Genomic DNA, 16596 nt, shown 5'->3' with positions numbered 1-16596 from the left:
AGTAGCTAATTGATCCAGTAGATTTTTAATCCATGTGATAAATTCTTTATGAGGTTGTCCTTCATTAAACTTCTCAACAGAGCAGGCTAATTCTCTAGGTTCTAAATGCTTGTCTAATTCCAAGTCTCATATGGTTGAGGCCTTTGACGCTTTAGTTGTGTGTTGAATCAGAGTAAGAATATAATCACTTATGCTAGTGATGATGGCACAAAGTGCATCATCATTGTGCCTCTTCCTTGCCTGAAGAAGTGTAGCATCTAGTTAAGTGTGTTCGCACTGTTATTAAGATTGAGGGTTCCCACTGGTTTTGCATCCATTCCTTGAATAGTTTCTAGAATCTCATAAGAGTCTATAATGGCATTGATTTTGAACTTCTATAGAGTGACGTTTGTTCCATCAAGCTTACCTTCTACGAAGCGACTTGTGGACCAAAAAGCAAGTCTAGCACAATAACAATTGCAACATCCATGTAAAAGCCATTACTCCTAGTATTGTATGCAAATAAATAATAGACTTTATGACATAGTTTTGCCAAAAGAACCTAAGCTATGATACCATATAAGAATATAGTAGAGGAAATAAATAGCAAAACAAAGTGAAATAGATGTAGAATTTAAAATTTTGAGATAGGTATAATGTGATGGTGTTTTCCATTTGCTCTCAACAAGTAGAGCTTAGATGTGGCAATCTAGATACACTTTAGATGGAGGAAGTACTAAAGTAAAGAGGGTGTGAACACTCACAAGCATTGGATACCTTAGCTTGTGATTATGCTCATATATAGTGCTATGGGTGTGGTGTGGTAGTAGGCATTGTAAAGAGAATTTAGATGATATGTGCAAGAGGGATTAGAGTCCCAGCAAAGAGTCCATGGTAGGTGTAAATATGAGAAAACGTAGCTATAGAAAGCCTTTACATCCTAATGGTTTGGTTTTTGATGGGGTAGATAGCTAAGTTTCATGTAGAGAGAGATGAAAACAAGCTTATTTTGGTACATGAAACTTAGCTATCTACCCCATCAAAAACCAAACCATTAGGATGTAGGTTGATAATGTCCATGATGATGGTACATGGTCATATGCATCTGACATCCACATGGAATTTGTTCACATGGTAACATAGGTCTATTATGGGTATGGGTCTAAAGGGGAATGGAATTGAATGGTTATAGGGTGCCCATGATGTAAAGACATTAAAAGATGAGTGAATTCATATAAGGTGGTGTTAGGAATGTCCCTATGCATCTGACATCCACATGGAATCTGCTCACATGGTTACATAGGTCTATTATGGGTATGGGTCTAAAAGGGGATGGCTTTGAATGGCTATAGGGTTCCCACGATGTAAAGATATTGAGAGATGAGTGAATGCATATAAGATGGTGTTAAGAATGTCCCTTAGATGATTATCTACATAATGGTTTTACACAGGGCCATATATATCTAATGTCCATACATGGGATGATGGCCCACTTGGTAGCAAGGGAAGAGACCATCAATTGGGAAGAACCTAAAAGAGGTATGAGTAGGAGGTGTCTGGTTTTTTGGAGAAAATTCCTAATTGGGATGCAAGCATCTTTTTCTTCAATAGAGAGAAGGACAAGACTGGTGTAAAGCTGAGTGGTGTAAAGCTAGCCATTGTTGTCTCCCCTACACCCCCACCCTCCTTCGTCTCCTAAAAAATAACAGTGCAGGTCATGGTTGTGCTTTGATTGCCACGCTAACTTTTGATCTGGTGACACTTCATCTCTCTCTTCGCATGGCATCAACGTTCATTACTCTCACTCTTATGTGCCAGAGAGTAGCACTCTGACGCGTTTTTCTCGTGCATTATCTTCATTCCAGCCCATGGGATTCACCAAGTTCGACAAACAAGAGCTTTTGCCTTCCATGGAGATGAGCTTCTTGAATGGAGAGTTGGCCTTTGAATATGTCAATAATCTGGATCACTGTATCTAGTACGTTAATCAGTCTCTCATGACATTTGGTTTATCACTTGATTTGGTTTCCAACAATCCTTAAAGAGAAGAGGAAAACGACGATGAGCAAGATAGAGAGAGGGAGATTGGGCTGTAAAAGATCAAAGGACCTGGACACAAAGAAGAAGAGAACTTGGATGCTAAAGAGTCAGAGACAAGTTGAAAAGATGGGGGAATTGGAGTAGTCATCAAAGATACATGAAAACAAAGGAAAGAAAATATGTGGGGAACATTGTTTTTGGGGTATTCCCAAAGGGGAACTTGAAATAGGTGGAATTTGGAATCAAGGGGAATCTACAACAGTTTTGAATTGAAGGGAAGGGGTACTACAATAGAGGGGAGCGGTACGATTACGAAGTTCCAAATTCTTTTGAGGCCAATGAGGTATAGAAGGAGAGAATTGTAGGTGAGAGGTTTCTTGGAGCTTGAGGGCTTTCAAGTTTGTTGTGTGATGGTTTTCTGTCAGTCGAGATTGCTAAGGCGACGAAAGAGCTCTAGGGAAACAACAAGAGATATACTGGGTGTTTTTACGGCTTTTGAGTCTTTTGGAGCTTGGGCCCGGGAAGATTTGAGTTTGGATTGATTCTATAGATGAGAGAATTGTAGGTTTGCAAGCTGAAGGTCTTGAGGAGGCTGGTGGTGGGGTCATAGAGAAGATCCAGCCACCATCAATGTGAGAGAGATTGGGTCAATGCAGAGTAGAGAGAGTGTTGGGAACGTGGAGGATGAGAGTTGCCCTAGATTCCTTGTAGAGCCTGTCTGTTAGATACTTGGATGCACTCAACTCTTCCCCCAATTGTTACTATGAGATGGAAGAAGATATAATGCTCCTTGCATCATAAGCTTGAGGCGTGTCTGTTAGATACTTGGATGCACTCAACTCTTCCCTCAATTGTTACTGTGAGATGGAAGAAGATATAATGCTCCTTGCATCATAAGCTTGAGGACTTGTAAGACTAGAACTTTGATTCTCCACCCAACCATATCCCAAATGGACCCTAAACACATGGTTATATAGGCCTAGGTGATGCATAACCTTCCAACTTCAGCCCCTTGACCTTTCAATGGCTAGGCATGGCCCTTTCACTATCTAATGCCTCCTCAACTCCCCCTAGAAGGGGGTGCCTAATTATGTGGCCTTTGGGCTTCCATTATGTAGCATCTACATCCCTTTTACTTTGACCTTACTGTCTATTAACCATTGCTTTAGGTATTTCCAATTTGAGATCTCCTGAACTTTATTTATATGCAAACCTTTTACATATAAATAATCTTCTCTAGTCTTACCTTATAATGTTTCATATCAGTCTCATAATAGAAGAGAATCTATAGAGTGGTTGCAGATCACACATTTGGAATTGGAGACTACGCACATGAAGAAGATGCTACCCAGAAGACTTGCTGCTGGAATCCAATTGTGAAGGCTCTCTTTCTTTATGTTTTTGTTTCCTTTTTTGAGCCCATGTCTCAGGGCTATTGAGTGAGACAATTGTGTGGAGATAACTGAGGGTTTGGTTTGAACATATGGTAAATAGGATGATGCTGGTACATGATGATATGATTAGGATGTCTGGGTGTTGTTTTGGATGAAACTATGTTACATGGTATCAGTTGTGGATGAGCATATTGTTTTGATTGAAGGCTATTTTGGGACATTGCTTGGGAAGGTCTAAGGGTTGCAGAGCACATAAATTGAGTTGTGAGTTGCCTTGGAGCGGGTGTTTTGGGAGCCCCCAATCCTTGTATCTGCATATTTCACACTTGTTATATAGGCCATCATCCTGAGCCCTCACATGTTTTGGTGCACCGCCCACTAACAAACGGGTCATGCTATAGCCCCTTTCAAAAGTAGCACTACCAAACATGGCAGTCGTGGAAGACAAATGAGTGGAGGCGAGTGCTGTGGAAGAATGAAAAAAGTGCTGGAACACCACATTGTGAAGGCAAGATAACTGCAAAAAACAAAAGAAAATGGAAGGCAATACCTCTATGTTGCATCAATATCAACAACTCTATCTCTTATGCAAAGTTGAATCAAGAACAAAAAGAACGAACACACCCCGTCAGTCGATGGAAGAATCGGTGGAGGCGAGAGATGGGGAAGAGAATGCGCAGCAAACTTGCTCACGTGCAGAGCAGGAATGTCAGAAAGGCTACTGAAATACCCAGAGATGACATCCACTATGGTATTTATTCCCCAAGAGTATTCCGCTGGGCTCAATGCTGCAATACATAAAATGAGGTGAAAACACTTTTTTGGCCCTCAAGTCCCCTGCTCCCCACAGGAATCCAAAGCTGGCACAGGAGGCACAACAACACAAAGCAACTATAGATGCGCTTGATAGACGCACAAAATAGCGGGTGCGTCTATAGGCATTGCTTGAATAGAGAAATTACGGGCGCGTCTAACAGTGCGTCTAATAGTGCATGTATTGACGCATCTATTAGGGCGTCTACACTGAGAATCTAACACCGCGTCTAACAGCGTGTCTATTTACGCGTGTATTAGCGCATCTATTTACGCGTGTATTAGGGTGTCTATTAGTGCGTCTACACTGAGAATTAGACGCGTATTTAGACGCAAAACAGAGAATACAAAAAGAGAGATTTTGGTGTAGGCTCGTAAATGTACATCACTGCTTTCCAAAAATTGCCCATGATTACCAAAGCACATAATTTTAACAAAAACATCAATGCTTTTTTGCAAACCCACATATACAAAAATTAAGTGAGGTGAGGAGAATGAGACAATATGTAAAATAGTTTAGCCAATATCAATGATGGGCTACGGTTCAATCTCATCCTCAATGAGATCAACCCTTGCCAAACTATCTACTTCAAAATCCAAACAAGTGTTTAGATCTACAAATACATTCAACCCACTACTACTTGTGCTACTCATGTGCTCATCGAAATCAGCATCAGCAATGGTAGCCTCGATATCTATATCAGATCCTATCTCATGATCATACTCCTCTCTCGTATCACGGTCATCATCACCTCCATGGCCATGATCATCCTCCATACGCTCCATATTCGTAAATGTACTATACATCACTTTGAAACGTGGCATAATAGGTATGACATGCCACCATCTGTTATCATCCACCATTGGTTGATAGACAACCTAATTTAAACACAAATACAATCATGTTATTTTCCTTGCATCGAAGGTATCAAATATTTAAAAGTGAGTACTTTTATATGTGTGTACAGTACCTATTCACATTGTTGTGGTAGTACTAGTGTGTCATTCTTACTTTGCCAAAACTTTGTGGAGTCAATAGTTACAAAGCCACTTGCATGGCGTTTGATTGTTGCATTAGGGCCTCTTTCCACCACGTCCTTAAACCACTTTACATCCAAAGCATATACAAAGAAGCGTCGAAAGTCAAGCTTAATAATATCTTGGATTATGCCACAATAATCATCCATGGCTCCATTGGCTCCCTCAAAGCTAGCAATGACGCCGCAATCTTGTGTATTTCTCTTATCATCAATCCGTTGTGTTCAAAAATGCTTGCCTTGACACCATATAGCATTGAACATAGTGCACTACACCAAGACAAAATCAATTAAATAAGCAATCTAAATTATTGAAAGCTCCTAACTTATGCATAACATTCTAAATACCGACCTTGCTCTCTCATGCATCCCCTAGCATACTCCCATTCTTCCATTGTGATATGCATCCCCTTGTCTTTCTCTGCTTTCTCCATTTTGTCAAGTAGCCAATCCACATGAATATCCTTGGGAAGTGCTCTTAGATACTAAGGGTATGGCACACAAGATCCCTGGTGTGCATGAAAGAGGGCCCTTTCTTCTTGTCTTCTTGCCTTCGCATCCTCGTATCTTGTCACCCATCTTTTCATCACATCACTATTAAATATAGAGGTTGATATTATTAAGCAACTCCGTGTCTATTACTTTGTTGCGTCCTTTCCCTTGAGGCACAATAGAGGTCATCCTTAGGTCTTCATCATCTCTCCATAGTCGTGGGAGAGAGCTATCCACATCAACAAGAAACTCAAAAATATATACAAGTGACTCTTGTATCAACCAACCCTCGGCCATGCTACCTTCGGGTCTTGGTAGTATGAACTAAACACACAAGGAATGGTTGATTAGTTGCTTCTAATTCACTCAAATTTGAAAGGAAAAAGATATTATGCACATAAAATACTTACTTGGAGCATCTTGTGCCAATCATGAGATTTCAAGCCATATAATTGCTCTACACCTCTTTTCTTGCTCTTTGTAAAGGCCCCCTTCAAACACCTCTTGCATCCAGTGGGAGTACGAATTGTAGTAATAGCACGCTTCACCGCCACCATCTCTAGCTTTGATAATCTCCACGGTGCACGAGGTAAAAAAACATGCCCATTTGGTCTCTCTTGTGGCCAAGCTTCACGCATCCTCCCTGTGGTACATAGATCCTCCCTTATGCCTATGGAATCTCGTGTCCCATTCAAATGTTTCCAAATGGTAGATGCCACATTCTTGAAGATATGCATGGGATCAAGCAGGTGATTGATCTTGAGGTGGGACCAATATGGTAAACAATAAAAGATGGAGTATCTAAACAAAAGCTGGTGTTAGCGAGCAATCTTCATTTCCAGCCAATATAGCACACAATAGTTACAAACCCTTACCGGCTCATGCCAAGTGGTGGAGGAGTCGTGGAACCATCCCAAATTCTCAGCCAATCTCCTGTTGTGAGTGATTGTGGGAGGACTTCATTCCAAGGGGCAAAATATCTAGGATGATCAAGTGGGAGAAATCGATGGTGATTTTCATAGATGACCTTATTCAATGTGTCTGCCCGTGAGGCAACAAGCGAAGGACCACAAACAGGACATGCATGCTAACCCGATGTAGTGAGACCTGAACAATAGATGCAATTAAGAGTTGAAGGTGGGTTTAGGGTGCCACATCCTTTGCCTACTCATAATTAGAAGTGCAATGCTTACCTGAACACTCGCCATAGCCTGGGAAGTCATGCATCGTCCACATCAAGATTGCTTTGCAGTTGAAGTCTCGTGTGACAAGGGAGGCCTGCTCACATCATGCACCTCGATACCTCTCCAAAGTATCTCTAGCTCGTCAATCAAAGGCTCCAAATAAACATCAGGATTCTTGACTTTATGTTTCCCTGGAATTAGAAGGGATAACATAACATGTCCTTTCTTAATCGCCATAGAGGGTGGAAGATTATAATTCACCAATATCACTGGCCATACACTGTAAGAGGTGCTTTTGAGACCAAATGGGTTCACACCGTCCATACCCAATCCAAGTCTCAAGCTCCTAGGTTCTTCCTTGAAGCTTGGCCATGTGTCTTCAATATGCTTCCATGCAAGAGTGTCTGCGGGAGTTCTCCACTTGCCATCCATTGATCGATGGGAGGAATGCCATGACATGAGCTCAACAATGGATTTGCACTTGAACATATGTTGGATGCGAGGGATTATGGAAAAATGTTGCAGAACCTTACGAGGCACGTCCAAAGTTTTGAGATCTGCTCTATATCTTGCCTCTCCACAAGTAGGACACTCTCTTGCATCCTTATGTAGTCCACGATTCAACAAAACGCAATCGTTGACGCATGCATGGATGCGCTTGTGATCTAATCCTCCAAGAGAGGTCACATGTTGCCTTGCCATATCTCTTGAGGTCGGTAATTTATTCTCTTGGAAGCATTTTACACAATAGTCTACACGTGAAGACCATAAATGAGGAAAAGTATTCGAGTAATTGACCCACTAGCATAATTCACCATGTTTGCAAAATAGACTTTAAAGCTTACTTGAGTAATGCATTCAAACTTGAATTGCTCCATCCATAGATGGTTTGCAAGTTTAGTCACTCAAGGGAGGCACGTAGAACAGAGAATGTGCACCCCTCAAATAGTGGAGTCGATCTTGCGGTAAAAAGATCATCCTGCTCCATGCTATCATCTCTCCCTTCGGATTGATGGACATATAAATCCCGCATCATATCATCAAACACCTCCTCCTCCACTGCTTCATGAGGTAATGGCGGAGGGCTACTATCACCATCACTCCATGCATCTGTAAGCGATCCCTCTTGAAGATCCCACCTCATATCGCCGACGCTTTGCCTCCTCAACGAGCATAGGGCAACATATGCGGGTGTGGCACTGCATCCTGTATCAAATTAAAACGGGATCATAACTCAAACATATGAACACCCATAGGTATCTCAATCAACCTTAGCTCTTTAACACTTACCATGTTTACGGTCGCATCCCATTCTCCATACTTTAAGATGTGATTGAGTGTAATCCTGCATGTACGATACATGTTTCCTCGACATCGATCACACATACATTTGATTTTTTTGCTCCAACCACATTTTGCGATGGTGGATACGGAGGGATTCATCCTCACTGGAGCTACTTGTTAAAGATGAAGACATCCTACAAATAAACAACCCAGAAAAATTGCTCTTGTATCAAATATTTAATCTGAAAACTCTGTGTCGTGTCTAATACCGCGTCTAAAACCGTGTCTATTCTGTGTGGTACGCATCTATAAGCGCGTCTAAACTGCTGTAAATCTGTAATTAAACGTAATTTTAGACGCGACATTAGGCGCTCCTATAGACGCGATTTTCATTTTCAAACCTACTTTTAGCGTGCTTGCTTTTCTTCACATACTTTTAACGGGCTTTTCTTCAAACCTACTTTTAGCGTGCTTGCTTTTCTTCACATACTTTTAACGGGCTTTTCTTCACATACTTTTAACGGGCTTGCTTTGCTATTAATAGATCCACAGCCTAGCATCCACACTTAACTTCAAGCACCCACACTTATCTACAGGCTTACACAATCATCTCCAAGCACACAAGAGAAGAGGGTGAACAAGGAAGAGAAGAAAGAGAAGCAAAGGGTGAACAAGGAAGAGAAGAAAGAGAAGCTACTTTGAAGAAGGACAAGAAGCTTCCATACCTCTATCCAAGGTAAGTCTCTTTAGGGTTGATCTTCTTTGAAAGTAGCTCTCATTTGATTCTTCCTTTGCTCTCTTTCAAACGAATGTTTTTGATACAACAACTATGTTTTTGTGTCGGGCGCGTCAGACGCATGTCCTTTCCGTCTTTTTTAAATAGTCTGTCTGTCGAGCGCGTCTATAGACGCATCTGAGAGCGCGTCTAAAAGCACGTCTATAGATGCATCTACTCTGTGTTGGAAACAAGTAGCCGCATCTGTAGATGCGTTGTTAAATGCGAATATAGACGCTGTGTTTTCCTCTCCTTTCTCCTCTCTTTTATCTCCACTTTTTCTACTCTCCTTTCTCCTCTCTTTTAGCCCACTTTTTCTCTCTTTTTCTCCTCTCTTTTCCTCTTCTTTCATGGGAATAAGTGATTGCATGAATGAAGAAAGGGATTGCATGAATGATGGAAAGGGATTGCATATGATTGAAGAAGGGGATTGCATTAATGATGGAAAGGGAAAGCATGATTGAAAAAATAGATTGCACTCTATATTTTCCTCTCTTTTTCCTTCTCTCTTTTATCCTCTCTTTCCTTCTCTTTTCGTCTCTCTTTTTCCCTCTTATCTCCTCTCTTTTTCTCTCTTTTTTTCTCCTCTCTTTTCCTCTATTCTCCTCTCTTTTTCTCTCTTTTTTTTCCCTCTCTTTTCCTCTATTCTCCTCTCTTTTTCTCTCTTTTATCCCCCTCTTTTTTTCTATTCTCTCTCTTTTTCTCTCTTTTATCCCCTCTTTTTCTCCTCTCTTTTCCTCTCTTTTATCCCTGCTATGCATGCCTTTTCTACTCTATTTCCTTCTCTCTTTTTCTCTCTTTTTCTCTTCTTTTTCTCTTCTCAGCTCATCAGTAATCTTTTTTTTTTTTTCCAGTTCATCATGTGGCCAGGAAGCTCTTCAGGTTCACCTGATCTTTGGGAGACCATCTTTCGGGACTTATATAACCTTTTGGGGCACCCTCCCAGTCCTGCGGAGTTATACGGCTACATGATGGGTACTCTAAACACCCCCCAAGAGTCGGCACTACAGACTCCAAACCACCCCAACCCCACACCTTTTGAGATTACCCTAGTGAAGTCAACATAGCCTAGCCGGCTACATAGCTGAGACCCTTCCCCCATGCCGTCCTATGCCCCTTCCCCCATGCCATCAGGAGGCCCTTCTGCCTTGCAGAGCCATCGGCGTACTCCTGTGTAGTCGAGACTTGGTTTTCCAGCAGCTACAGAGGTGGCTAGCATACTAGATCGACACGACACAGTAGCAGGCATAGTAGTAAGGAGAGCGGTGGGGGATGCATGGCACAGTGCTTTGGGAGGGGTGGTGGTGGGGACAAGAATGATTCAGATGATTTAGACGTGCCTCTGGGTGATGGTACGATCTACTATGACATCACTCAGACAGGAGGCATCTTGATGGATGCATAGGGGAAGGACATCATGGCCTTCATGCGCTCTGTAATTGCTAACAATTACAGAGATTGCTTTATTCACTAACAAAGATCAACCAAAGAGGTTAGCTGATGAGACCCTCGCTGTTGTTCGCTCTAGGTATCCTAACCCCCCCAATGTTCAGTTTCACAGATAAATGGGCCAAGTCAAAGATTGTTTCAATACTTAGAAATAAAAGATCTTCGCTTAAGAGGCATGCCTAGTGGAGCTTGCCAGGCTCCAGGGAGGTCAACCACCAAGGGGCCCACCCCACACCGCTCACAAGCGTGAGTGGAAGAAAGCAATGAAGTCAGCAAAGGAGGAACCCAGTCTAAAGCACGTGAAGGCACGAAGGATCCAAATGGAGCAATATGAAAGCGTGCATTTTGGAGCAGGGAGGAGTGTTGAATCATGGGAGGCCCAGTTTGTAAGTATCGATCTCAAATTATATTGTTTATGTAGTTTATTAGGAGGTTGTTTCTTTGTACTAACCCCTCCGCAAATTGTGTCATCTTGCAGCTTGATATCGTGGGCAGGTACCCTACTCCTGTCGAGACAACCTACCACTACCACCATCGCAAAGGAGATACATGGAGGCACTTCTATAATGACAGGTTGATTACTGAGGAGCAGTATATCTGGGCTACTGGAGAGTCCCCCGAGGTATTTGAAAGTAATTACATAATGTTAATATTATAAATAAAGATTTGATTTTTCATACATTGATATATGTTGTCCCTTGTTTACAGGACCCCGCACAAGAAGATGAGGAACAAGACGAGGAAGAAGGAGGCAGAGAAGGGAGCACAGAAGGGAGCGAGGAGTAGTGCTAGCTACTCTTTTTTGTACTTAGCCACTGGCTTGGCTTCGTGCCTCTTGTATATACAACACTCCTCTTATTTTTGGTACTTGAAGCCACAGGACGTGGCTTAGCTTCATGCTATATGTACATACAAGCACTTTTTGAGCTATCAATTAATGCCTTGTAAGTAAACGTTTCGGAGTTGTAATGTTTTATTTGGAATTGTAATTAATGTCGGCTATAGACGTGCTTGCAAGAGTGCTAATTAAAATGCGATTGGCTGTAAGAATTGAATTACACAATGTGGAAATGGGATTCTTGTAACTACATAGCAGACACAACATACAAAGCATTCTGTCAAAGCACACAAAATTTAAAAAATATTCTATAGCGCGTCTATATACGCGTTTGTCTGTTCAAGAAGCGTCTATTTGAGCGTCTATAATCGCGTCGCATCTTTGCGTGTATAAACACATCTATGCATGTGTCTGTCTGTTTTTTAAATTTCTCCCTAACCGTCTATTTGTGCGTCTATATGCACGTCTATATGCGTGTCTATAGGCGCGTCTGTTTGCTACCTTTTAAATGCGTCTTTAGACGTGGGTCTGTAGACGCGCTAATAGACGTGCAAATAGATGCACTCGTAAGTTTTTTTTTAGTTGAGTAAACATGTTTGTGTGTGCGTCTGTAGTAGGTGCTTTGTCTTGTTATGAGGGGAAGCGACGGCACAGGCAGCTTAAGGGGCCGTAGTTTTTGCAGAGGGGCTTAAGGGTGTTGAACACTCTCATAAAGAAGACCATAATGTGCAGTGGTCTTTACATATCTCATAATGCATCTCACTACATCCAAATGAGGTTTTCTGGGACTTTGCATAAACTGGCTTACTAGCCCCACAGCATAACTCAAATCCGGGCATGTGATAGTCATGTAAATGAGACTACCAACCATCTTTCTGTACATAGATGGATCATCCAACTCCTCACCATAATCAGCCCACAACTTCACATTTTGCTCCAAAGGTGTACTCATAGGCTTACACCCTGTCATTCTATATTTTGCCAACATATCCAATGCATATTGGCATTGTACTAACCATGTACCTACATGGTCTTTGATCACTTCGATTCTAAGAAAGTATCTCAACTCACCCAAATCTTTCATGTCAAGTTGCCCACTTTCTTGACATGCATCACATCTGCACCATGATCACCTGTAAATAATCAAGTCATCCACATAGATGACAAGTAAAACAATCCCATGATTTGTCTTCTTCACATAGAGTGAAGAATTTGCTGTAGAAACCCGAAATCCAAGATAGATAAGATATCTGCTCATCTTATCACTCCAAGCACGAGGTGCTTCAAACCATATAATGCCTTTTTCAATCTGCATACATGAGTGGGATATCTTGGGTGTACATACCCTTCTGGCTGTGCCATATACACTTCTTCTTATAGATCTCCATTTAGAAATGCATTTTTTGACATCCATTTGATGCATTTCCCAACCATTAGCTGCAACCATAGCAATGACTGCTCTTACTGTTCCCATCTTTGCCACTGGACTAAATGTTTCATCATAGTCCAAACCTTGGGTTTGTGCATAACCCTTAGCTACCAATCGTGCTTTATGTCTCTCAATGGAACCATCAGACTTGCACTTCACTTTGTAAACCCATTTACAACCAATGACATTTTTGTCCTATGGTGGTAATGCAACCAAGTCCCATGTGTCATTATGAACCAATGCGTCCATCTCAACATCCATTGCTTTCTCCCATATATGCTTTCCAATAGCTTCTATATAGCATGTAGGTTCCACATGCTTCACCATAGATGTCATATATGCATAATGCATAGCAAAATCTTGGTATGTCAACCTGTCAACAACTGGATATCTGACTCTTTGGGATCTTCACAATGCATGCGGATCACTCTGAACACCTGTCACCCTAGCATGTGGTGGCACATATCTATCCTGCCTAGCACCAGGTGTGCGTAAAATAGGTATGCCAAGCTCCTCATCCAAACTCTCTGAACTAGATGACTCATAACCTGTAATTCCAATTCCTTCGACTTTCTTCTTTCCTTTATCCACAGCACTACTCCCAGTGCTCACACTCTCATGCCTCAAACGTCCTGACCATGGACGTACAGTACTACTCTCAGCTTCTGCCTGCTGGCCCAGACATAGTAGTAGAACTAGAACTTGCTTGTGGCAAGTTCACAGGCACATCAGCCTCAAGTGACTCAATGACACCCTCATCCTTTGCTTTGTACCAACTAGCAAGCTCATCAAACACCACATCCCGTGAGATAACAACTTGCCTAGTTTGTGGATTGTAACATTTGTATGCCTTATGATCCTGTGCATATCCAACAAATACATATTTTTCTGCCTTAGGATCCAACTTCCTCCTTCTTTCGTCAGACACATGTACATAAGCCATGCATCCAAAAACTTTGAGGTGTCCAATGTCTGGCCTATAACCTGTAAGCCGCATCTCTGGCGTGCTTCCATGTATGGCTGCTGTAGGTGTTTTGTTCAGTATATACATTGTCATAGCACATGCTTCTACCCAATAATAATCTGGCATGCTCTTTTCATTGAGCATCGCCCTAGCCACTTCACAAATGACTCTATTCTTTCTCTCAGCTACACCATTCTGCTGAGGTGTATACCTGCAAGTCAATTGTCTTCTTATACCATGCTTCCTCAAGAAATGCTCAAAAGCATTTGAGGTGTATTCACCACCTCCATCTGTCCTCAAACATTTAATCCAACAGCCATATTGCTTTTCTGCAAAAGCTTTGAAATCCATAACCTTTTTCAACACTTCACTTTTCTCTCTGAGAAAGTATATCCATGTCATCCTGCTGAAATCATCAATGAATGTCACATAGTATAAACTGCCTTTGATAGATGGGTTTTGTGCAGGACCCCATACATCACTATGTACTATCTCAAGTGACCTACTACTCATGTTTCCTTCTCTAGGAAACCGCAACCTTGCCTACTTTCCAAACTGACAGGCTTCACAAACATGCATATTCCCATCATACTTGAATCTAGGTAGCCCACTGACAATGCCTCTTGTCTGCATATTCTTTAACCTTTGTATATTGACATGTCCAATCCTCTTATGCCACATATCAATGTCCTGTACCACATTCCTGCTTTTGGAGAACATGGCTGATTTTAACTCAGGAATTCCAGCATCTAGCTTAAACAATCTGCCTTCTTTCTTGCCTTTAGCAATGACTCTACCATCTGTTATTATCCACCATTGGTTGATAGACAACCTAATTTAAACACAAATACAATCATGTTATTTTCCTTGCATCGAAGGTATCAAATATTTAAAAGTGAGTACTTTTATATGTGTGTACAGTACCTGTTCACATTGTTGCGGTAGTACTAGTGTGTCCTTCTTACTTTGCCAAAACTTTGTGGAGTCAATAGTTACAAAGCCACTTGCATGGCATTTGATTGTTGCATTAGGGCCTCTTTCCACCACGTCTTTAAACCACTTTACATCCAAAACATACACAAAGAAGCGTTGAAAGTCAAGCTTAATAATATCTTGGATTATGCCACAATAATCATCCATGGCTCCATTGGCTTCCTCAAAGCTAGCAATGACGCTGCAATCTTGTGTGTTTCTCTTATCATCAATCCGTTGTGTTCGAAAATGCTTGCCCTGACACCATATAGCATTGAACATAGTGAACTACACCAAAACAAAATCAATTAAATAAGCAATCTAAATTATTGAAAGCTCCTAACTTATGCATAACATTCTATATACCGACCTTGCTCTCTCATGCATCCCCTAGCATACTCCCATTCTTCCATTGTGATATGCATCCCCTTGTCTTTCTCTGCTTTCTCCATTTCGTCAAGTAGCCAATCCACATGAATATCCTTGGGAAGTGCTCTTAGATACTGAGGGTATGGCACACGAGATCCGTGGTGTGCACGAAAGAGGGCCCTTTCTTCTTGTCTTCTTGCCTTCGCATCCTCGTATCTTATCACCCATCTTTTCATCACATCACTATTAAGCATGCAATAGAGGTTGATATTATTAAGCAACTCCGTGTCTATTACTTTGTTGTGTCCTTTCCCTTGAGGCACAATAGAGGTCATCCTTAGGTCTTCATCATCTCTCCATAGTCGTGGGAGAGAGCTATCCACATCAACAACAAACTCAGAAATATATACAATTGGCTCTTGTATCAACCAACCCTCGGCCATGCTACCTTCGGGTCTTGCATTTTGTCTCACAAAACCCTTCAAGGTCTTCATGAAGCGCTCGAGGAAGAACAACCATCGTGCATGTATAGTACCGCATATAGCAATCTCATCCACCAAATGCACTATTATGAGATGTAGTTGGCTCGTGAGAATAGAACGTGGAAATATCTCCTCCACTAAACAAACCACCTCCACTGACATAACTCGAGCATTCTCAAGCGTGGTGGGATCTATTTCCTTTGAGCTCACATACCTAGAAATGAAAAAATACACCATATTAGCAATATGAACACCTTGCATGGAGCATTGATACACATCACATTTTGTATCATGTAAAGTACCTCACAAGCTCGCCCATCTTGTAAATACAATCTTTCACATCCTTCGATGCACTACGAGAAATGCTAGTAGGTAGTATGAACTAAACACACGAGGAATGGTTGATTAGTTGCTTCTAATTCACTCAAATTTGAAAGGAAAAAGATATTATACACATAAAATACTTACTTGGAGCATCTTGTGCCAATCATGAGATTTCAAGCCATATAATTGCTCTACACCTCTTTTCTTGCTCTTTGTAAAGGCCCCCTTCAAACACCTCATGCATCTAGTGGGAGTACGAATTGTAGTAATAGCACGCTTCACCGCCACCATCTCTAGCTTTGATAACCTCTGAAAAGATGCAGGGGAGAAGAGAGCTTGATCTCTTGCAAGCACAGACACACTCACAAAACCCTAATAGAGAACACACAAGGTGAGAGGCTGAAAATCTTCTTCTTCTTCACTCTACACTCAACACACCATATACAAAGATAAGAGTACACATAATATGAAAGGTACTCAACCAAATACATACACGGGTTCTCTATAGTGTGAACCCGACTAAATGAGCTGGCGGTATAACTATGCCAGTCTCTAGAATGGCTATCACATAGCCTGTCATCCCACTGGCCGCATATCACCCAAGATCTCACCAACCATGCCAGTGGTGGAAGTGTGGGGCCTATCCCCCAGGCAGGTCATCAGTGGCCACCGCCTCACTAGATGAGCTCGATATCTCAACACTCCCCCTCGAGCTCAACTCCATCTCATGTACACCAAGCGAAGCCCTGAATCTGCGGAGCTTCTCTGTAC

This window comes from Cibotium barometz, chromosome 10, assembly GCF_041138505.1.
Source record: "Cibotium barometz isolate CiBa-2024 chromosome 10, ASM4113850v1, whole genome shotgun sequence".
Taxonomy (NCBI): Eukaryota; Viridiplantae; Streptophyta; class Polypodiopsida; order Cyatheales; family Cibotiaceae; genus Cibotium; species Cibotium barometz.
This window is presented reverse-complemented; position numbering follows the sequence as displayed.